Source organism: Lithobates pipiens, unplaced genomic scaffold (assembly GCF_037356315.1).
Source record: "Lithobates pipiens isolate NorthernLeopardFrog02 unplaced genomic scaffold, aLitPip1_a1.2 Scaffold_18, whole genome shotgun sequence".
In the NCBI taxonomy this organism is placed as follows: Eukaryota; Metazoa; Chordata; class Amphibia; order Anura; family Ranidae; genus Lithobates; species Lithobates pipiens.
In genome coordinates this window covers 435,688,984-435,712,973 of record NW_027507758.1, presented here as the reverse complement: position 1 = coordinate 435,712,973, position 23,990 = coordinate 435,688,984, and the positions used below count along the sequence as shown (strand labels likewise).

General features: G+C 41.0%; 1 protein-coding gene across 6 annotated transcripts in view; it reads right to left on the bottom strand.

The window, feature by feature from the left end:
* Nucleotides 1–23,990, bottom strand: part of PLCH1 (phospholipase C eta 1) — a 400,513-nt gene that overhangs the window by 192,510 nt on the left and 184,013 nt on the right. The gene's annotated exons all lie outside the window — the stretch shown is intronic.

Sequence of the window (23,990 nt, the reverse complement as noted above, 5' to 3'; positions counted from 1 at the left end):
ACTGCTGTTTCAGTCAATGATGAATGAGAGACCTGGGTGAAGCTCAGCACCCATGCACATAACTGAATCTTTGGTAACGCACATCCAGCTAAACAGTGTCTACTGTATAATACAGAGTCTATTCTGATAACCAATGTAAAATAAATGATGATAACCAGCATATAATACTGTATTTTAGAATTTACTACAACATCAGCTAACGGAGTATAAAACAAAACACTTAACGCAGTCTCTCAATAGCAAATGTGGGCAAACGTTTACTGACCGCTTTCTCTAAAAGATAAGGATCCTAAAAATTGGGGATGAGGCGTTAAAACTCACAGGTCAGGAGATAGAGGAGATGATTTACTAAAACTGGAGTGTGCAAAATCTGGTGCGGCTGTGTCTAAAAACCAATCAGCTTCCAGGTTTTATAGCCAAGGCTTAATTGAACAAGCTGAAGTAAGAATCGGATTGGCTACCATGCACAGCTGCACCAGGCTTTGCACTCTCCATTTTAAGTAAATCAAACCCCACAGTTCATAAGACCCAGTTAACTTTTCTGTTATATCCTAAACAACCAGGCTTGATAGTTACATAGTGAAATAGTCAGTCAGGTTGAAAAAAAAAGACACAAGTCCATCTAGTTCAACCAATAGAGATAAATACATTAATAAACCTCTAATAAAGGATGATCCAATTTGCTCCAGTGGAGTTAACATATTCCTTCCTGACCCCCCGGAAACAAATCTGTCATTCCCTGGATCAACTACCCCTGGTGTTTTTACCTATAAATGTTAGTATACAGTAATATTTTGTGTATTTGGGGATGCTGATTTTTAAAACAATCTACTGAGCTGGCCAGAACTAGTTCTTGAGGGAGTCTATTCCACATTTTTACAGTACTTTTAGTACGTGGAGGTTAAATTGGTTGTAAACCCTTACAAACCACTTTGACCTACAGGGGGACAGCGGTGACTTTGCTGGCTCCTGTGTCAGGTAAGTGACACATAATGGACTACTATGCAATGCATAGTAGTCCATTATGCTTTACCTTGGCAGGGAATCAAAGAGGAAGTAAACTCATCAGGGTTTACTTCCTCTAATGCCCCGTACACACGAGCGGACTTTTCGACATCCAAACTCCGACGGACTGAGTCCGTCAGACTATCCGATCGTGTGTGGGCTGCAACGGACTTTAGCTTTGCTAAAGTCTGACGGACTTTAGAAATGAAGCATGCTTCAAATTTTCCCGACGGAACTCCGCCGGACCCGGTCCCCTTCGAAAAATTTGCTCGTGTGTGTGCTACTCCGACGGACTAAAACCGACGCTAGGGCAGCTATTGGCTACTGTCTATGAACTTCCTACGTCGAATCCAGTCGTACGTCATCACGTTCGACTCCGTCGGAGTTTGGTGTGATGGTGTGTGGTCAAGTCCGTTCGGTCGAAAAGTCCGCCAGAACTCCGTCGGAACTCCGGCGGAACTCCTTTGGAGGTCTGTCAGACTTAATCCCTCTCGTGTGTACGGGGCATAAGTCTTATTTCCTACAGACGTAAAGAATGCCCCCTCATCTGCTGTAATGACCCTCAACACCAATATATGGACCACTTAGGTTTTTATACATACTGTATGAAGTCCAGGGAAGAAGGAAATATCTATCACATGATTGATCTGTTCACTAGTCTATCTAGAATGGGGTTGTCAGTAAACATAATGCAGGTTTTACTTCATAGTCACATTTCCTATTTGAAATAGTGCTATTAAATTCAGAACAACGTTGATTCAAATTGTAAGCAATCAGAGGTCATAACTAATTACCTAATTTATCAAGAAAATTATGACTGTTTCTTCAATTATGAGCCAATTGTTTGATTAATGTCCCCTCAATGTCTCCTAAAGAACTCTTTTTCTTTTGATTTCCAATTAGTCACTTGTACTGGATATTTAAATTTTTTTTTTACTTTACACATCTTTCCATATCTTGAGGCTTTGATGCATAACCTTTGCTTTTGAAGCTACTTAAAGATAAGGCAGATATATTTTTTACGTTAAGTGCATGCATTATAAGTAATGTATAAAAACCCTTTTTTTTTAATTATTTATTTGTAGCGACAAAACCACATAGTAACCGCAAGTGTCTACCAGGCTGACCGAAAATCAGATCTTTGCATCAGTTAAATAGAAATATAAAAAAAATGTGAACAAATGTCAATGGGAAGCTTGCACAATAAAATGATCAAAAGCACTTGGGCAAGAACACCCTTACTAAAAAGTCATAAAATAAGAGATGGTCGACAATTGAACCACTGGGTGGAAAGCAGATGCTGCTTACGGGGGTTCATGAGGACCCTGACATTTTTGTGTTTGTAGGAGAGGTTGAACAAGGAGCAGCTAGAAAAGAAAAGGAAGGAAGGTGAAAGAGTAAGCCAGGAAGGAGGAGGTTAAAAGAAGGAAGGGGAAAGGGGGGGGGGATCCTTGAACAGTTAGTCCAGGTTGGAAGCCATAGATCTGGGTATTTGTCAGAAAGGGAGAATACAGTCCAATAAAACCAGGTTTTATGAAAACTGGCTTCTTGCTTCTTAGGGGACAAGGTGAGTTCCTCCATCTTCTGAATGTTGTTCACAGTTTTGTGTGACCGAAAGCAGGAGGTGAGGAAGCCTTCCACTGACTATGGATGCAAGCCCTAGCTACGCTGATGAGAAGGACAGCCAGAGAACGGCTACATTTTCATTTGGAGAAGAAACTGAGGTGTAGAAGACTGGGTACAGATGGGGCGGATCAGCAGGCCGGTCCAGAAAATATAATACAACGTGCCTCTATTTGCACCACACCTCTAGTAGGAAGGGTCTATAATAAAAACACCTTTTAAACAAAATCAAACATTCACAGCATTGCATGGAACATTGGCTACTAATGGGACCACAATAACTTAAAAAATGTTGATAGCAGACTATAGCTGCCTAGAGACAAGTGGCAACCATTTGGCATATACAGTCAGGCCCATAAATATCGGGACATCGACACATTTCTAATCTTTTTGGCTCTATACACCACCACAAACTGTAGACTTTCAGCTTTAATTTGAGGGAATTTACATACAAATCAGGTGAACGGTGTAGGAATTACAACAGTTTGTATATGTGCCTCACACTTTTTAAGGGACCAAAAGTAATGGGACAATTGGCTTCTCAGCTGTTCCATGGCCAGGTGTGTGTTATTCCCTCATTATCCCATTTACAAGGAGCAGATAAAAGGTCCAAAGTTAATTTCAAGTGTGCTATTTGCATTTGGAATCTGTTGCTGTCAACTCTACATATGAGATCCAAAGAGCTGTCACTATCAGTGAAGCAAGTCATCATTAGGCTGAAAAAACAAAACAAACCCATCAAAGAGATAGCAAAAACATTAGATGTGGCCAAATCAACTGTTTGAAACATCCTTAAAAAGAAAGAACGCACTGGTGAGCTCAGAAACACCAAAAGACCTGGAAGACCATGGAAAACAACTGTGGTTGGTGACTGAAGAATTCTTTCCCTGGTGAAGAGAACACCCTTCACAACAGTTGGCCAGATCAAGAACACTCTCCAGGAGGTAGGTGTATGTGTGTCAAAGTCAACAATCAAGAGAAGACTTCACCAGTGTGAATACAGAGGGCCAGATTAGAGTTTGCCAAAGAACATCTAAAAAGCTTTCACAGTTCTGGAACAACATCCTATGGTCAGAGGAGACCAAGATCAACTTGTACCAGAGTGATGGGAAGAGAAGAGTATGGAGAAGGAAAGGAACTGCTCATGATCCAAAGCATACCACCTCATCAGTGAAGCATGGTGGTGGTAGTGTCATGGTGTGGGCATGTATGGCTGCCAATGGAACTGCTTCTCTTGTATTTATTGATGATGTGACTGCTGACAAAAAGCAGCAGGATGAATTCTGAAGTGTTTTTGGCAATATTATCTGCTCATATTCAGCAAAATGCTTCAGAACTCATTGGACGGCGCTTCACAGTGCAAGACAATGACCCGAAGCATACTGCAAAAGCAACCAAAGAGTTTTTTAAGGGAAAGAAGTGGAATGTTATGCAATGGCTAAGTTAATCACCTGCCCTGAATCCGATTGGGCATGCCCCAAGAACAAGCAGGAACTTAAGACTGTTGCAGTAGAGGCCTGGCAGAGCATCATCAGGGATGTAACCCAGCGTCTGGTGATGTCTATGCGTTCCAGACTTCAGGCTGTAATTGACTGCAAATGATTTGCAACCAAGTATTAAAAAGTGAAAGTTTGATGGATGATTGTTAATCTGTCCCATTACTTTTGGTCCCTTAAAAAGTGGGAGGCACATATACAAACTGTTGTAATTCCTACAACGTTCACCTGATTTGTAAATAGCCTCAAATTAAAGCTGAAAGTCTGCAGTTAAAGCACATCTTGTTCGTTTCATTTCAAATCCATTTTGGTGGTGTATAGAGCCAAAAAGATTAGAATTGTGTCGATGTCCCAATATTTATGGACCTGACTGTATGACCTGGGTGGTAAATAAGTGTACTTGGGCATGACCGTTACATAAACCTAAAAGTTTGCATTAAGCTTGTTTGGAGGAGCTAGCTGAAACAATGAAACAGTGGCATTGATCCCAGTCAATTAACCTTCTATCCAAGCTGGACCAGGTAGGGAAGATTGTCTAGATCAGAAAAAGAACAGTAAACATAAAATGCCAGATTGGGCAAACATTATATAATATCTATACAGTAGTTTATCCTTTATTTGTTTATTTTTGTGTAAAGTAGAAGGTTCTGTATTTACCATAAATAATAAAACATGTTTACTTCCAATAGTGCAAAATCTGGTGCAGCTCTGCATGGTAGCCAATCAGCTTCTAATTTCAGCTTGTTCAATTATGCTTTGACAATAAAATCTGAAAGCCGATTGGTTTCTATGCAGAACTGCACCATATTTTGCAATCTCCAGTTTTAGTTAGGCTAGATACACATCTGTGTGGTTGGTTTCTGCTGCGGGTTCCCACCTGTTCACACAGCTGTAACCTCTCACACAGAAATACATGTTGGATGCGATTAATCCTAATCCAGGCATTCAGCGGCTGCAGGGAGGAAAATGCAAAGCATTGGCTCACTCTGGGATCGCCGGGGGTGACTCTGGTCAGTAGTGTAGCATGTCTGTACCCTGGTAGTGGCTCAGTCTTTCTCTCTCTGGTGGCACTGGGCGGCGTGGCTCTCTCTATGGCTTTTGCCCAGCACACTCCTCATTCTTTGTCCTGTAGAACTCTCTCCCTCAGATTTTTTCCAGGTTGCAGTCTCTCAATATCTCTCTTGATCCAGCTGTAGCCTCCTCCCTGTGGAAAATGGGGCTGCCAATTTTTGGAACTACATGTCTCATGATGCTCTCCTCTCCTAGTCTCCTTTGACTGGCCCTCAGTTATGGCCAATAGGGAAGGAATGGAGCGGTAGGGAAGCTGGGTGGGGAAACTGGTGAGAGCTGCCAGGAGAAAGGGGGAGGATGAGCGGGGGAAACCTCTGATAGCCCGCAGCTTGCTTTTTTCCTGTCACAGTGCCGCCGAGTTCTCTGCTGGACTGAGCAGGGAAAAGAACACAAAGTCACACTACACTGATGAGGGGGGGGCTTGACAGCACCTTCATGGTGTCACCCCACTAATAGCAGCGCAACTGTGCTAAATTTAAGATCTGATGCCTGATTCCGGGGGGGGACACTTGACCCCCCTGGCCCGACCTGCGGATGCCCATGACAACAGACCTCAGAGAGGCTAAGAAATAAGCAGCACAGGAAGCCAGTCAGGTGTCCTGCAGAAGCATGCTGATAGGAGCAGAAATCAGGATGAAGGAGAGATAAACTCATCAATCATCTTCTCTTTTCACTCTGGTCACAGGGTAGGGGTAGGAAAAAGACTGGAAAGTGACACTGAAGCAGAGAAAGGTCAGGTCCCTTCCTCTGAAGACAGGCTGTGTTAATCCTAGAACCAGGTGGACAGAAATCCTTTAGCAGGTAAAAGGCTCTGCTATACAGCTATCTGTGAAATCAGCTGTTTAACTAAACTTCAGGTTCATCAAAAAGATTGCTGAACTGTAAATGGATATTATTTAAGCCGAAGTGTTGAGTATCAAGTATTAGCCATTACTGAGTTCTGTGTGCATTTATGGGAAAAAAGGATGTGAAATATTGGAATGATGAACATAAGAATCTCCTTACATGTACAAATTTCCAAATGCAATTAGGAAAATTCATAAAGAGTATTTAAGACACATGTCTCCACACAGCAGGAACCAGCCGAGATTCATACCATTAACGGGCAGACTGAATACCAAGTTGATCCATTGATCAACTTGGGTACAACCAGCCTGCCATATTCTTTTGCGATTATTGCTGGAGGCTTCTATAGCCGCTAGTGATAAGCACTGTCTTCTCCCAGTGGGGAAGGCTTCCCCCGCCGGAAGAAGAGAATGGCCCACATGTACACTATCTGTGTTGATTGGGGAATCAAGCTAAACTTCTTTCCTGCAACCCGTCATACAGCGGAGTTTTGTATCTGGGTGACTAGAGCTGCACAATTCTGGATAAAATGAGAATCACGATTTATTTGCTTAGAATAAAGATCACTATTCTCAGCCTAATATCATCTTCCACATTATACAAACAAATTGGGCTAACTTTACTGTTTCATTTTTCTTTAATTAATTATAAGTATATTTTCCCCCAAAAAATTGCTTTTCAAAGACCGCTGCGCAAATACAGTGTGACATAAAATATTGCAATGGCCACCATTTTATTCTCTATGGTCTCTGCCAAAAAAAAAAATTGATAACATTTGAGGGTTCTAAATATTTTTTTAGCAAAAAATACTGATTTTAACTTTAGTCTTTAAGTAGTTAAACTGATCTCATTTGCAGATTGAAGTTCATCCCTTTGATCTAAAAGATCTAAAAGAATCAAATGATACTTTGTTTTTTTTATCTCAGTGCTGAGCAATGTTGTGATAAACTTTGCCGGTTGCCTTATTTTTTATTTTTTGACAGCTCTGAGCAGAGAATGGCTCTGCGCTAGTTACATGAATTGTGGAAATGCTTAATTAAGATCGTGTGGGGGTTAAATTAAAATTGCGACTTTTGAACAATTAATCGTGCAGCTCTAAGCCTAATAGCCAGGCAGTGGACAGAACCTTAACCAACAGAGAGCCAGCTTTTGGCTATAGAATACACTGTCACTGTCAATGATAAGGAGAGCATGAACCTAGTGAGGAATAAAGCTCTGTTCACACCTGAGCAATTCCAGAATCACAACAAAACATAGAACGCGTTTGTGATGACATTTTCTCTTAATGGCACCCCAAGCGTGGTGCAATTTTGCCACGACTGACGAGCGGTAAAACGCGATACAATCGCGGCAAAATCGCAACTGCAAACGTTCCTAGTTCTGTGCCAAGATTTGGTACATGACCTTCTTTGAAACATTTTAGGAGCGGATGTAGGCCCATTCAAATGAATGGTACCACTCCAGAAACGCTCCACTAAAAAACAAAAAAACAAATCTAAACAAAAACTACCTGCAGCAGCTGTCGCTGTAGATTGCTCAGGTGTGAATGGAACCTTATGCCTCGTAGACACACAATCGGACTTTCCGCCAACAAAACTGTGGAATTTTGTCCGAAGGGTGTTGGCTCAAACTTGTCTTGCATACACACGGTCACACAATTGTTGGCCAAAAATTACAAATGTAGTGATGTACTAGACGTACTACATGTTTTTTCAGCTCTTTAGCGCCACCCTTTGGGCTTCTTCTGCTAATTTCATGTTAGTAGAAGTGTGGTAAGTGTCGATTCGCACTTTTCTTTTTGCGTTTTTCATTTACCGCTTTTCAGTTCACGCTTTTCATTTCATGCTTTTTAATTAGTTTCTGAACGGCCGTTCGTCAACCAGCCATGTTGCGGAATCGGAGGAGATACATTTTTATTTATTATTGGCCTTGGAGTTATTGCTTTGACATGATTTTTTTGGTTGAATAATGATTTGATATGGTAAATTTTCTATATTTTTGGATGCATAGAATGCACTTTTTGGTTAAGTTCTATTGGCAGATAGCATGTCTAATTTTATTTGTTTTCTTTTTTTAATGCACAATGAAAAAATTGTGGAGAATAATACTTGACTATGTGTTTTACTTCAAATGACATTTTGAGAGTAGGCAGTTACATTTAAAAAAATACAATGTAAAATTGACAAGGGACACCAACATAGTTGTATCTTTGTTCTTAAAAACTATGGGATAATGGTGTTGTGGTAACTTGAACAAATAAAATACAAAAAAAAAATAATAATATTATTCTTGATATCACTAGGAAAAAAAAGCCTTTGAAAATGTGCTTGCAAAAACTCCATCAGTATCACCAGCAAAGCAGCTTCATTATTATCCCCTTAAAGAAGAAGAGAATGTGAGCTGCATTTATAGGTTTCATAGTTTGCCACGTCGTGAATGTTACTTCTCCATTACAAATGCTAGTTTACAAGACCGTCCGCTTCTGCTTCCATTGGACTTTTGTCAGATGGACTTGTGTACACGCGATCGGAAAATCAGACAACACACATTTGTTGGCGGAAAATGTTAAAACCTGCTATCCAACATTTGTTGGTGGAAAGTCCGACAATTGTCCAATGGAGCATACACACGGTCGGATTATCCGCCAACAGCCTGACATCCATTTCCCATGGGAAAGTCCGATTGTGTTTACGGGGCTTTAGTGTCTCAGCTTCCCCATCAGATTTCACCCGCTGCACTGTCACTGGTTACTAGGAGGATTGGCCAGGAAGCCGACAGTGTCCTAAGCAACTGACAGATAGGGAGAGGAATGGTTAGTGGTGGCAAATATCTCACCTGCTACACTGCATACAGGGACTGGCACTTTACCTGTCTCTGTATGCCAACTTAGACTTGGTCCTTACTACCTCCAGATTCGTTATCTACAAACAAATTTGATGCATTAATAGCACCACTTTGTAAAGGTGGTACTATTAAGAACTATATGAATCTGCCACATTTGCCAGTAAAGTGACTGAAATGGATGGCAAAGATTTTGAATGTGCTGCAAGCTATTTTAAATGGTCATAGCACCAGAAAGGTTTTGGTAGGGATTTATTGATTTCCCCTGAATGTATCTGCATCTTGTTCCTTTGTCTTCTACTACAACTGGCAATTCTGCATAAATGAAACCACTCAGTTTTCACATGTCATATCACCAGGCTATTTTATCCATCACCACAGAAAGAATGACAGTACTTAGTAGAAGCTCCCATTTTTCACACCATTGATTTTTATAAATGGCAATCTGTAAGTCAACTTTTTGACAAGTCGAGATTACAGTAGTTAGTATATTCATTTCCTGAAGCCAGCGCAAAATAGTATCTTGTACAAAACAGGGCACAAATGACGTCAGGAAGTGCCCAGGGCATTCTTTTTAAAACGAAAAAGGAACCTCTTGTCACGTCCTGCATCATTTAGCGATCTACATGAAATACTTTATTCTAGCCAAGTTTAGGACTAAATGACCTCAACGACAATAAAGAGCAGGGAGCTTATCTTTAACAGGTGGAGACCCAATGCTTACACTTATATTGTTATTGTGACAGCTATTATAATGCATTCAAAAGAGAGGTTGAAGCAGTTCATAACAGCAAACGCATAGCTTTGTTCAACAAATGTTATCTATCGACAACAACAGCATCTAACTGCTTCTGTCTGCCTTCATTCAAACAACATAAATAAAATGCAATACAAAAATGTCACTGACCACCACAATAGTTAAGTGGCAAGCAAAGAGAAAATAAACAATTATGCAATATCAACACGCAAATCACGATTTACGCTAATTAAAATGGAACTAAACCCATTTAATTTAAAGCGGAACCAAATTCATCGATTTAACTGTTTCTCTAAACAGTTACAGCAAGGCATGCCCTTGAATAATAATTGTCAGTTTTGCAAACTGAACTGTCAAGCCATCAAAAGACTGGCATCATAAATGATCAAATCTTCAGTACCGTGGCAACTGCAGATCAAACTGAGGCTAAGATGGCAGCTTCCTTGGCTGTAAAGAAAAGGAGGGTTTAGTTCCGCTTTAATTATTCCTGACCATTCAATTAATTCCAAACATTAAAAATAAAAAAATGAGACATGCAAAGCCTCAACCCTGAAACAGTTCAAACTTTGCCACTAATTTTCCATGCTAAACTAACATTGAAAAGAGAAATATGGCCAATGTTATTTTGCCCATACCTCTCTTCTGGGTCACCAGAGTGCACTTATTTCTGCACTCCCATGACCCAGATTCATCTGACAGCAAACTAAAGCCCACTGTCAGCTAATGTCACAAAGCCAGTCTAGGTTCTGCTGGGATCTCACCAATAATGTCAGGATCCACCCAGATGCCTGACTGGCAGCTGGTTTAGCATACCAGTGCTCTGCTGAGAGCCTGAGCCAGCCCCTCCTGCCCCTTCTGCAGCTCAGTGCTCCAGTGAGTCCGGGAGGGGCAGAACAGAGAGACGGTGACTAACAGTCATCACTCTCTGCTCAGTGAAGACTGAGAACCGAGCAATCAGTGGTCATGTGATTGCTCAGTTCTCGGTCTTAGAGCTGGTGGGGGACAGCTACAGCACAGGACCAATGCTGCAGTCACATAGGTAAGTATAAAGGTTTGTTTTTTTGCCATCTCATACTTCTCCTTTAAAACTCTGCTATTCAGATAGAACATTATGACAATTTTGCTAAAACTAGAACTACTGGTTTCACAATCTTATTATTTTGGCAGCAAAGGTAAAGGTATAATGTCATGAAGCTTTTGGACTTCCATGCACCCCTAATTATAATAGGGCAGTATTCTGTTATAGCAGGGATCACTGGAAGACTTTGAAGGAAGTCTCATCCAGTCCTTGTGATCCAAATGCATTATTCAGTTCACCAAAGATTTTAGACTTGACCACATCAACAAACTCAATGCAGTCATTCATACTCTAATAAGTTGGTTGGTTTTAATGCCAGGCCACACGGTCTGCAAATGTTATTTTTAACTGGGCACATGTATGTTAGAGTTGACCAGTTCGTGGCTGATGCTTGCTTGGATTGCCAAACTGTGCTATTCTCTGCAAGTGAGGCAGAGCTATATTCAGAAATGTAGCAATTTCTTAAAAAATATGAATCAGTACTTCTCCTATTTCAATCACCCCTACTATTATATAAAAAACCTTTACAAGTCTCACATTTGAAATGATCTGTGTCGGAAAGTCAAGCATGAGTTTTAAACAGATTTTCACACTCATGATCAGGGCCACAGAAGACAGAGGAAATCAATGCTTCCAGCATCTTGCCTGACAGCTGGATTCAAGCAAGTGCTTATGCCTCGGAAATTCTTACTGCTTGCATAATCAATGCTCTTTCATAAAAATATCACTGGCAAAAACGGGCATTCAAAGATTCCCTTCCCACAAAAAATAACTGTACACTGTTTGATGTACTGAAATCTGTTCAATCATTTCCCAATGGATGACAAAAACGAATCTCTATGGGTGCTTTAATGCAGGATGCTGAAAACAGCTAAATGTACTTATGTGAAAAAAATGTTTTACCTGTTAAAAGTTTTGTAATTGTGTTTACAGTAGGGAAAATAATTATTTGATCCCCTGTAGATGTTGTAAGTTTGCCCACTTACAAAGAAAAGAAGGGTCTATTATTATTTTTTTTGTATTTTAAATGATAGAGACAGAATATCAACCAAAAATCCAGAAAAAAAACATAAAACAAATGCTATAAATTAATTTGCAGTTCAGTGAGTAAAATAAGTATTTGATCCCCAGTACTTGGTGGAGAACCCCTTGTTGGCAAGCACAAGGGTATGATGTTTCTTGTAGTTGGTGACCAGGTTTGCACACGTCCCAGTAGGGATTTTCATCCACTCTTCTTTACAGACCTTTTATAAATCCTTCAGTTTTTGTGGCTGTCTCTTGGCAACTCGAAGTTTCAGCTCCCTCCATACATTTTTTTATAGGATTAAGGTCTGAGTAGGCCACTCATGTACATTTTCTTGAGCCACTTCTTTGTTGCCTTGGCAGTATATTTTGGGTCATTGTCATGCTGGGAGAAACATCCACGTCAGTGTCCTGGCTGAAGGAAGAAGGTTCTCATCAAAGATTTTACAATACATGCCCCGTCCATTGGCCCTTCAATGTGGCAAAGTCAGTCTGTACCTTTAGCGGAGAAACAGCCCCAAAGCATCATGTTTCTGTCTCGGTGCTTGACTGTAGGGATGGTGTGCTTAGGGTTATAGTCAGCATGTTTCTTCCTCCAAACACAGTGAGTTGAGTTAATGCCAAAGAGCTATGTACTTTACCCAACCTGGACCCCTGCACTATGTACATTACCCAACCCGGACCCCTGCACTATGTACATTACCCACTTGGACCTCTGCACTATATACATTTCACAACCTGGACTCCTGCACTATGTACATAATCCAACCCGGACCCCTGCATTGTGTACATTACCCAACTTGGACCTCTGCACTATATACATTTTACACCCTGGACTTCTGCACTATGTACATAATCCAACCCGGACCCCTGCACTATGTACATTACCCAACTTGGACCTCTGCACTATATACATTTCACAACCTGGACTCCTGCACTATGTACATAATCCAACCTGGACCTTTGCACTATGTATGTTTACCAACCTAGACCCCTGCCCTATGTATGCTACCTAACCTGGACCCCTGTACCATGTACATTACCCAACATGGAACTATGCACTATGTACATTACCCAACTTGGACCCCTGTACTATATACGTTTTTCAACCTGGACTCCTGCACTATGCATATTACCTAACTTGAACCCCTTTACTATGTACATTACCCAACCTGGACCCCTGTAATATGTACGTTTCCCAACCTAGACAGCTGCACTGTGTACATTACCCAAAATGGACCCCTGTACATTACATACCCGTCTCCTGTATTCTGTACATAGGGTCACGTTTTAAGCCCCTCTCATGGTTAGCACAGTTTTGCTACAACCGCTGCTCAGCCCCCGACTCCACCCCAATCTTAGGAATTCTGATTATGAAAAGTTGCTAGGTATGGACATTGCTGCCCTTAAAAAAGCGCTATACTTCGTTATTTACATAAAGCCTAATAAAGAGGCATTCAAATTACTTTTAAGGCTATGCAAATTACTGGGGTGGGTATTTTGCCCCATAACCCCCAACAGCATTAAACATCAGATCCAAATTGCACCATATTTTCCTAGTTTACTAATACACAGGCCAGAATGAGTATTTCTCCAATGGAGGGAATAATGAACCCCGCTGCATCACTGGTGGAGCAGATTTTCCAGTACTCTTAAAGATCATTTCCTTTAAGGCAAGGAGAGCATGGACGAAGAAGTTACAGAGTTTCTTGGGACTCCTTATGAAAATTAGAGACAGCTGCTAACTGGTTTACAAGTAATCTGTCTCTGCTGTATGGTGTAATCAGTGTGGTGCAGACAGTAGTGAGTGAGTTCCAATACATACATTCTGCTACAAAAACATACCCCATATCGAAATATATATGATTGAAACATTTTCTCTGTTACCTGTAGCAACTAGATTTATCATCATCATTAAAAGCTGCAATCGGGTTGCAATTAGCAATACTGGGACTTTTACATGCTTTTTATACACGAGAGTCAATGCCATGTCACATAAAACACCACAAAGCACTGATTGCTGTAGGAAATCTAAACTATTGCCCTGATACAGTAGTCATTTTCCCAGGTTTCAGTTACTCCATACACAACACCATAATTAATTATAAAACGCAGCACAAGCACATATAGAAGTAAGCTGTGGAAAGCTTGGCTGAATAATCAAAAGATAACATTTTATTTAGATCACAAATAAATAAACCATTAAAATATACACATACAGCAGCTATTTGGGTAATGAAGAAGGATAATCCGCAAGCCTCAAAGCAATGTCGGTTCTGTGGGCAAGAGGGAAGAGGAAAGCCCTCTTGAAAGCTGATAGACAGTCAGATTATTAAGCAATAACAGCTTACGGTTCCAACCCCCTTTCAGTCAATTCAATTAAAATCAGAGGTTTAGCGGCATTCCAGCACATCACAGATCACGCACTCCTATTTATCCTTATTTATCTGAAACACAATATAATTACAGATCTCTTGTTCACAATGATTATTTTGAATAATTTATAGCAGTATATAACCTCAAATTATTCACTGCTGACCGCACAGTTACAGTGTGCACACACTAACGCTTTGTCAAGGATTTCAAATAATGCAAAAGCATGTTTTCTATTGTGCGTGTGTGTTCTGCGTACTTCAATTTAATCACACAGAAAACATAGGATAACCTTTGTAACAATGCAATCAGATACATGCCCACGTACTGCATTAATGGGGTAATACCCCAAACCGCCTGACATTTTTTTATAAAGTTTGTCTAAACTGGTCTTGTACAAGAGGAATAAATTGGATCTCAAGAAATGCAGTTTGAAAAGCAGAACTTATATGTGTCAGTAACCTTTAACCTCTATAATATATTTTCTCTCCAAGAGCCACCACCAGGTCTTCCACTTGTTGGGAATAAAGGTCAACATACCTTTCCAAATTACACAGCTTGTGATGGCTCTACAAACAGAATTATTTCTTCCAAAAGGAGTTACTTCACAACACATACAGTCTAGTAATAGATAATCCCCAACTCACTGGAAAAAGCAAGGAATCTCAGCCTTCACTGGGGTTGCTAGTCTTGTTTCCCACTCACTGATGATGGTTAAGTCTCTTACAAGGCCTCACCTGCTACTCAAAGGGTGAACAATGCCTAGCTTCACTGTTATCACTTATCCTGATTCCTTCCAGGTGCTCATCTCCCCTCCCTACACAGCTGCTATGCCAAGTGTGTAGATGAACATTAAATATGTTCCAGAAACAAGCTCTTTCCGTTCACCACATAAACAACAAAACCCAATGGCCAGGCTTCACCTTACAATCCACTTGCACTAGTTGATATCCTGGTTGGATTCCTACGGAACTGGATTGCTGCCCTAACAATCAAAGGTCACCTAGATTTTTTTTGTATGGTTTATAGACCCCCTTTAGTTCCTTCCTACGAGATAATGATAATACATTGAAATTCAGAGTAATTTTAGGATTTTGTTCTATTGGATTACTGCCAATTGGTAATATGCAGCAGCGATAAAATATGCATATCGAGCACTTGAACTGTGTGTTTTCAAGTCAGTTTACTGAGTTACCAAACAGTCCAACAGTTGGTAAAAAAAGTTATTTTAAAGTAATTAAAAAAAATTACAAAATGATTAAAACCACAATTTCATCCTTCCTGGCTGTCACGTTTAAAAATAAAAAAGTAGCTCTGCTTTGCAATACACACATCCTCTCCAGGGCTGTCCCATGCACACTTAGTGCTTCACTGCCCTGCAGTCCAGCTCCACTCCCCTTCCAATTTATATGATAGCCAAAATCATTCAACACACTTACTGTGGGCCCAGATAGCCATGGGCCCACCCCCTTAAAGTTGTGCGATACCATGCAGGCCAATATAACAGGAAAATGGGGCCATGTTACATGTCAATATATGTAGCAGCTCTCTGCAGCATTTAGGAACTATCCACCCTAGAGGAAGACAATGGAATCAGTGTAATTAATATATTTAAGATGGAATTGGGCTTTTATAAGTCAGATGGTGAATGGCATGAAATAATGACTATGTGCCAAATATGGAAAAACAGGACCAATGGTTGGAAGTTGAAGCTCATCACAGAGATAGATGGACACTAAACAGGATAGCTGCTTAATGCCACAAAAGTGCAACCTTTAAAATGAAAAAAAATTATTATTTTAGAATATAAGGGTACAGAAACAGTACAATATTTTAGAATATAGGTATACCGCCACACTCATGGGCTTCTGATTGGATAATTTTGCACCTGTGTATGCGCAACTACTCTGCTTCTTCCATCATATGGTGCTATGATTTGGCCAACACAATTTCTGCAGGTTTACTAGCCCTAATTAGGGGTGACCAAATCTGGAAAAGTTAATAGATTCATTGAACCCAGGAGAAAAATCTGCTAAACCTGAACATAGTGTTGAACCCCATTAACGTCTATTGGAGAGTAATGCTGTTATTTTTTTCTGGCCTTTTCAAAGACCAATTTCAAAAGACAACATTAAAAAAACACAAATCCTTTAAAAATGTACTTTGGGGATACCCTGAACCCACACATGAAATTATGTATACAGTATGATATACTCATTTAAAAGTGGCATTTTGGTTAATAATGTCACCCTAAATAAATGTCAGCTTGTTTGCATTCAGAAGACATTGTGGATTTTTGAATGCAATGTAAGTAGCGGCATGCAGTCCCCCATAAAAAATAATAATAATAAAAGACATGCAGCCTGGTTGGCCAGGAAAGGACGTGCAGTGAGCTTGAAGTCACCCTCCTTAACTATATCAGGCTACATGCCCTCAACATTAAAGGGGTATCTTGCAGGGTGTGTGGAAGGGGAGAGGGGATCCTCTCCCCCAAAAGGGCTGTGGGAGTCTGCCAGGGGACATATCAGAATCTGGAAGCCACCTGTAGAATAAAGCGGCATCAAGATATCTGCCCCCTACCAGGTGACTGTACATAAGGGCATATAGCCTTTTTACTCATTCACAAAAAATGTGAATAATAACAAAAAAGTCCTGTTGCAAAAGCTGGCCCTAGCTGATGTAACTAGAAGTCTGGCATTTATGGGCATTTACACTACCACCACTAAATTACATATCCCTGCTAGATTTAGTGTGTAACCAAGCCAGCGGAGATCCTGGGTGACGTCATTGACCAAATTTAGCCATGACCAGATTTGCTCAATAATATCATCCAGGATCCCCGCCAGCTTGTTTAAATACTAAATCTAGCAGGGATATATCATTTAGTAGTGGTAGCATTAATGCCAATAAATGACAGACCTCTGACTACATCAAATATGGCCAGTTTGTTCATCCATTCTCCTGGAGGCTAAGTTGGGGTTGAAGCCCTACCCTAACAATTAGTTAATAATAGGGGGCCTGAACTCAAAACCCATTTGTACTTTTTGTCGCTCATATGCAGGAGATTAGAAACAAACTCTTGCCACCAATGTAAACCACGTGAACCATGCTCACAACCGTACATCATTAATAGTAATTACCAACATAAATGCCTCCCGCATTGCACTCGCATGTCCCACATGAAACCTGCTCTGAGCATGCAGCTACTGCTGTATTATTATTATTATTATTATTATTCAGGATTTATATAGCGCCAGCAATTTAGGCAGCGCTTTACAATATAAAAAGGAGACAATACAGTTACAATACAATAAAATACAAGAAGATTAAGAGGGCCCTGCTCAGAAGAGCTTACAATCTAATAGGGGGGGGGGCAGGTGGTACAAAAGGTTATAACTGTCGGGAATGAGCTGATGGAAGTGGTAGGAGATTAGTTGGAGACATGATAGGCTTCCCTAAAGAGATGAGTTTTCAGGGATCGCCTGAGGGTAGCAAGAGTAGGGGATAGCCGGACCAGTGGAGGTAGCGAGTTCCAGAGGATGGGAGAGGCTCTGCTGTAGTCAGGGCCGTCTTTAATATTGATTGGACCCATGGCAAAAAATTTCTTGGGGCCCCCCTCCCCCATGCAATTTCAATCTCCAACTTCTCTGAGTCTTACAATAAATAGCAGCTAGACTTAAAATCAGTTTACTGTATCAGATCAGGCAGCGATTGCGATTGGTTGCCAGAGGTTACAGCATGTCATTACTATTTACTGACTGGTTGCTAGAAGCTACAGTACACATTAAGGCTCGCTGATTAGTTGCTAGAGGTTACAGCACATGATTTCTGCTTGTTGATTGGTTGCTAGAGATTACTGTACAGTAATCACTTGCTGCTATAGGTTACAGCACATCTCCTTACTGCAGGGGGGCATGATATATATGAAAGCCACCTTTATTTACATATCAATGCCGCCGGCCTCAGCTATTTACAAATGAATGTCGGTAATTTACATGTAAACCCAGGGTCTGCAGGTGAGTCAACTGTACAAAATAGGGCAGAGCTGAGCAGCATTAGTAGCAGCATTTTACACTGAGATATTGGGACACAAACAGGACTAAAACTTCAAGGGACAAGGGAATTTAAACTGGAAAGGTTGGCAAGTATGAGGCAGCTGCTTTGGGCCTCACAATAATGACAGGGCCCAGGGCAGCTGCCCCTTTTGCCCTGCCTTAAAGACGGCCCTGGCTGTAGTGCATGCATTTAGATATTAAGTGGTTGCAAGGAAACTAGGGGTGATCAGCAATGCTGATATGCAATAAAGGATAAAAAAAAAAAGAAAACTGTACTTTATTTAAAAAAAAAAAGCATTGCAATATTTTATGGTACAAAGTGCATTGACAGCCAGATGTTATTCAGTTAGAGTTTAAATGTACTTTAACATTTACAAACAATACACTATTCATTAATTAAAAGCTATATGGTACTATACAAGACCCAGCCCAATCAAAAACACTTGAAATCCCCTCAAAAATCATAGCAAATGGCCTTCATAATGTTAATGGTATCAACTATAATGTACGCACTTATATAACACATCAATATAAATCATCCATCTAAGCATCAAATAATTACCACTCTGCTGAACAAAGCCAAGTCTTGTAAGTTTATCATGTATTTTATTCTACTGCTATGTCTGTAAGGATTAACTGATACATAATAAAATAACATTACAATATTATCTTAGAAATCTGTTTTTCAAATAAAAAGAAATTTTGTAGTGAACTTTTTTTTTTCTCTAAGCCTGCAAAAAAACCTATATACCTCGTACTTCTGGGCACATGGCTCACCCCGTGTAACCACCAAGTACCAGCAAAGTCACATGGGAAGAGTCTATATTCCTATATAGGCAACAAACGGAGTGACAAGTAACACAATATTCATCTGACACATTTGAAAAATCCAAGTTGTTGTTTGCTATTCGATCCAAACTTTTAGAAATTGCAAAGCACTAAAAAAGTGCAAATATGATAAATTAATGACCACGCCAAACTGTCTGCCAAATAAACTTGTAAAGCTCATGAATATTATACTAAGGAGAATAAACCATAACCCTAACTGGAATACATCTTGCCACTTTTACTGGGGAAACAACTCTAATAGTCTTTCAAGATTCATAATCTTTTATTGGCACTAACTTGATTAAATATGTTAATATTTTCAGCATTAATATTTAATAAGATGCTGCAGTCTAAACACTGTTTGCTGCACCATTCAAAAGCCTACTGTTATGAGTCAATGTGGATGAAGGAAAACAAACAAAACTGTAGATTGTATGCAATCTTCACATCCTGGGATCACGGACCCACCCAACTTTTCTCCCTGATATAGGCAATGCTTGGTTTCAGCACATCCTTGGAAAAGCAATGTCGCCCCTCCGTTTAGACTGTAATGCCACGTACACAGGGCTGGAATTTCCGATGGAAACAGTCCGATGGGAGCTTTTCATCGGATTCTCCGACCGTGTGTATGCCCATCGGTCTTTTTCTGTTGGCATTTCCGACGGTCTTTAGATTGAGAGCCTGTTCTTAATTTTTCCGACACCTATATCGGATTTTTCCGATACCTATATCGGATTTTTCTATCGTGTGTATGCAATTCCGACTCGCAAAATTCCGACGCATGCTCGGAAACAATTAGACGTATGCTTGGAAGCATTAAACTTCCCTTTTATAGTGCCATCAAACGTGTTGTATGTCACGGTGTTATTGACCGTCGGAATTTGGTGTGACCGTGTGTAGGCAAGACAGTTTGAGTGAAATTTCGTCGGAATTCCGATGGGAAAACAATCATAGCTTTTTCCGACGAGAATTCTGATCGTGTGTACGCGGCATTCGATGACTTCTCATCTGAAAAATATATACGATATACAGTATACGAATGCAGCCACTACAACAAATAATTGGTATGCTGTAATATATTATGTTCTTGCATTTGGGTTCAGGACCATTTTAAAGCTTAGTTCATTCTCTGGGTTCACTTTTCAGAAGGTGGGCGGTCAGGAGGTGGTAAAACCAAAGATCAACCACCCGTTTTCACCAGCCCCAGCTGCCTGTGTGAAGGAGGCCTATATGTGTTGGCTGCATTTTTTTCCTTTTATTAGGCCTTTTATCATGGAAAAACACATACTCGAGTCAAAGGAGCTGCACACCCCAAAAAAATGAAAACATGGAAAAGTCCCCCCTGGGTTTTTTATATATATACCGTATTTATCGACGTATAACACACACTTTTTTCCCCTTAAAATCGGGGGGAAATCATGGGTGCGTGTTATACGCCGATCCCCCCGCCGATCTGCCAATCTGCGCTGTCTGTGGAGCGCCGCCGACATTTACCAAGCTGAGCCGAGTGTACTGTGTACTCGGCTCTGCTCTCAGTCACGCCCAGTCCCACCTCCTAGCCTTTACGTCCCGCCATTGGCCCGGTGTTGTGTCCATCACAGGAGCCAGGACAAGGGGCGGGACAGGGGCGTTACTGCGGGCAGAGCCGAGTAGCCGAGTACCCTCTGCTCGGTCTATGTCGGTGGCGGGAGGAGCCGAAGATCTCGACAGCGGCTGCGGGAGGAGCCAAAGATCTCGGCGGCGGCGGCGGGAGGAGCCAAAGATCTCGACGATGGCGGCGGGAGGAGCCGAAGATCTCAACGGCGGCGGCGGGAGGAGCCAAAGATCTCGACGGTGGCGGTAAATTTAAAACTAACCATGCTGCAATTTTGGGAAAGGCTGCAGGGGGACAGTGTAGGGCTGCAGGGGGACAGTGTAGGGCTGCAGGAAAACAGTGTAGGGCTGCAGGGGGACAGTGTAGGGCTGCAGGGGGACAGTGTAGGGCTGCAGGGGGACAGTGGAAGGCTGCAGGGGGACAGTGGAAGGCTGCAGGAAAACAGTGTAGGGCTGCAGGGGGACAGTGTAGGGCTGCAGGGGGACAGTGTAGGGCTGCAGGGGGACAGTGGAAGGCTGCAGGAGAACAGTGTAGGGCTGTAGGGGGACAGTGGAAGGCTACATTGATGGGCATTTAAAATGTAAGGTTTTTTCCTTAAACTTGCCTCCTAAAAGTTTTTTTCCTTAAACTTCCCTCCTAAACTTGGGGTGCGTGTTATACATCGATAAATACGGTAGTTGTAAAAAACTGGTTACTTTTACAAATTACGTTACACTATAGGATGCATAAGAATACCCCATTCTTATGCATAATCCTATGGTGTAACGTAATTTGTAAACATTGTTCCTATGATGTATAATGTCACCATCAATTTTGGTTATCCTGTTTTTATGTCATAAACCAGAGCTCATATTTTAAACTCTGTATATTTTAATAATTTTTTATTAAATAAAATAACCATTTTTTTACATCTGTTTATTTTGCTGCTAAAAAAACCCAGTGGGTAACCTTTCCATGTTTTCTTTTTTTTTTTATTAGGCCTTTTTTCCTTTATTTTTATCTGATGATCCAGCCAGTAAGCCAAAAAGTTATTTTTCAACTTCCCTTAAGAGACCAAGCTGTTCAGCAAAAGTGGGAGTTAGAGGGTTGGGACAAACCATTACCAAACAATGGGCAGTCTTTACACATTTATGTAAAACATTTATCCCAAAAAGGACAAAAAAAAGTTACTGTAACCGCTTATAAAGTGTCAGCTGGTGTTAGCTTTAATTTGTTAGTCGCGTCTTTCTAAATTTGCTAAGTATCTAACACTACCCTCTCCCCAGATTGAAATGCTGCTGTCCAAGGCAGCTGCATTGCTCCTCCATCGAGTTCAGCTACCATATAACAGCAAGTGAGGTTATAGGCTGAACCAGTGTGTGAAAATAAAGAAAAGAAAAAACTAGTGCAGGCACTACATTTAAAGTAGAACTAAAAGCACAACTTTTCTTTTCATTCTGGATAGAGTAAAAAGGGTTTTCAACCCCTGTCATATTTTTTTTCCTGCCATCTGTATGCCATTGCAGAGATTTCCTTTCACTTCCTGTCCCATAGCCATACAGTAAGTGAGAGAAAATGCCTGCAAATTAAGGGAATTCCTTTGGGACCCCTGGGTCCCCAGAACTAGCATCCTCATTGGAAGATTTCCCCCCACCACTTTTATGGGGACAACCCAAAATTCAGGACTTTCTTTTACTTTCACTATCAATGATAATGGTAAACAGGACAATTAGAGAGAATGAATCTCCTTAACGGGGCACAGACTGCAATAAAACATGACAGGTGTTCTAATCTCTCTCCGCTCTATCGAAACTAAAGAAAAAGTTTTGCCTTTAGTTATAGGACGTTAAGGATTGGTAAGCTGCAATATATGAAACTGATATTTTTGAGTTGGATATGCTTTAAATAGAAGTATGGGAATGTAAAAAAAAAACAAAAAAAACATACTCACCTAGGGGAAGACAGGATCCGACTGATGCTGCGAATGTCCCCCACCACCTCTACACCAAGAACTGAGCGATCAAAGACAGCTGATTGCTCAGTTCTCAGTCTTCAATGAGCAAAAAGCGGTCACTATCAGCCACCGGCTCTTTGCTTTGCCCCTCCAGCATTCACTGGCGCACCGAGCACTGGACTGTGGAGGGAGCGGGAGCAGCTGGCCTAGTCTCCCAACGGCTCACTGAGAGGATGAGCCAGCTTCTGTTCCAGGCACCTGGGTGGATCTCAACATTAGGCTGGGTTCACACCTATGCAAATTGGATGCGGGTTTCCCTGTGTCCAATTTGCATAGCAGGAGAATGTAACCAACTTTCTTTGGAGCTGATTCACATATCTCCGGGGTGGCTTCGGAGTTCATTTGATAGAAACACTGTGCGTCTTTGGCCTTGTTTCAGGGCCAGATTCAGGCAAAGATTCGGCCCTGAAACGTAGAACAGGGATGCAGAGCTTTCCTGTGTGAGCCGAGCCCTAAAGTTGGGATCTCTCCAGAGCCTGTACTGGCTCAGTGAAGTCAGCTGGCTTTATTCCACTGTCAGCTGAAAACAGGTCACAGGAGTGCAGAATGAAGTACCTGTGATCCCAAGGAGAAGGGCCAAAAGAGCCCTACTTCTCCTTTAAGAGCCCAATTTATGTCTAACAATGCAAGTTTAACACTTATTAAAATGCATTGTGCCCGCCTATTCACTTCCTACTGGCGCTCAGTGGTTCAACACCTCAAAAAACATTTTTGACCCACTTTTGCTCAACACAGCACACCACAATTCAATTGCATTTAGGGTCAAGTGCATTATGTACTGTGTTGACATGTGTTCGCAGCTGATGAGAAATTAATTTACTAATGCTACCAGTGCATTTTAATGCACATGAAAACACAGTTGCATAATTGCAAATCCAGTCTAAAGTACTTGCTTATCTCGCAAAAAAACATCATCTCTATAACATCTTTACAGCGCCTTTGCTAATTCAATTCAACAGGTGAACTAGAACAGAAGCAACCTTTCCAAACTTCCAAACATCTGTGAAACTATCTGACCAAGGAATTGGCAGAAGTTCACTTTGTTTTAAGCATTCATGATGATCATTTGCATTTGTTAAAAATGTTAAACATATATAAAGATAAAAGAAGAATTCCAGCTCCTACAGGTTTCTGCACTTTGCACATCATCGTTGCTGTGTTTTATAATATACACCTAAATGTGGAGAGAAATTAGATGAAAACGCAATGCACTGGAACAAACAGTGACATTCACTAATCCCTCTTATTCCACCTGAACAATGTCATTTCAGCCTTGCAGTGCCATTAGACTTTCCGATTTGTCACCCCCTTAACTGTTGTAGAGTTTGTTATGCTATGCATTTCACAACAGCCTTTACGGCATGAAAACGCACACACCATAGTAAACAAATCACTGCTGAATTGTTT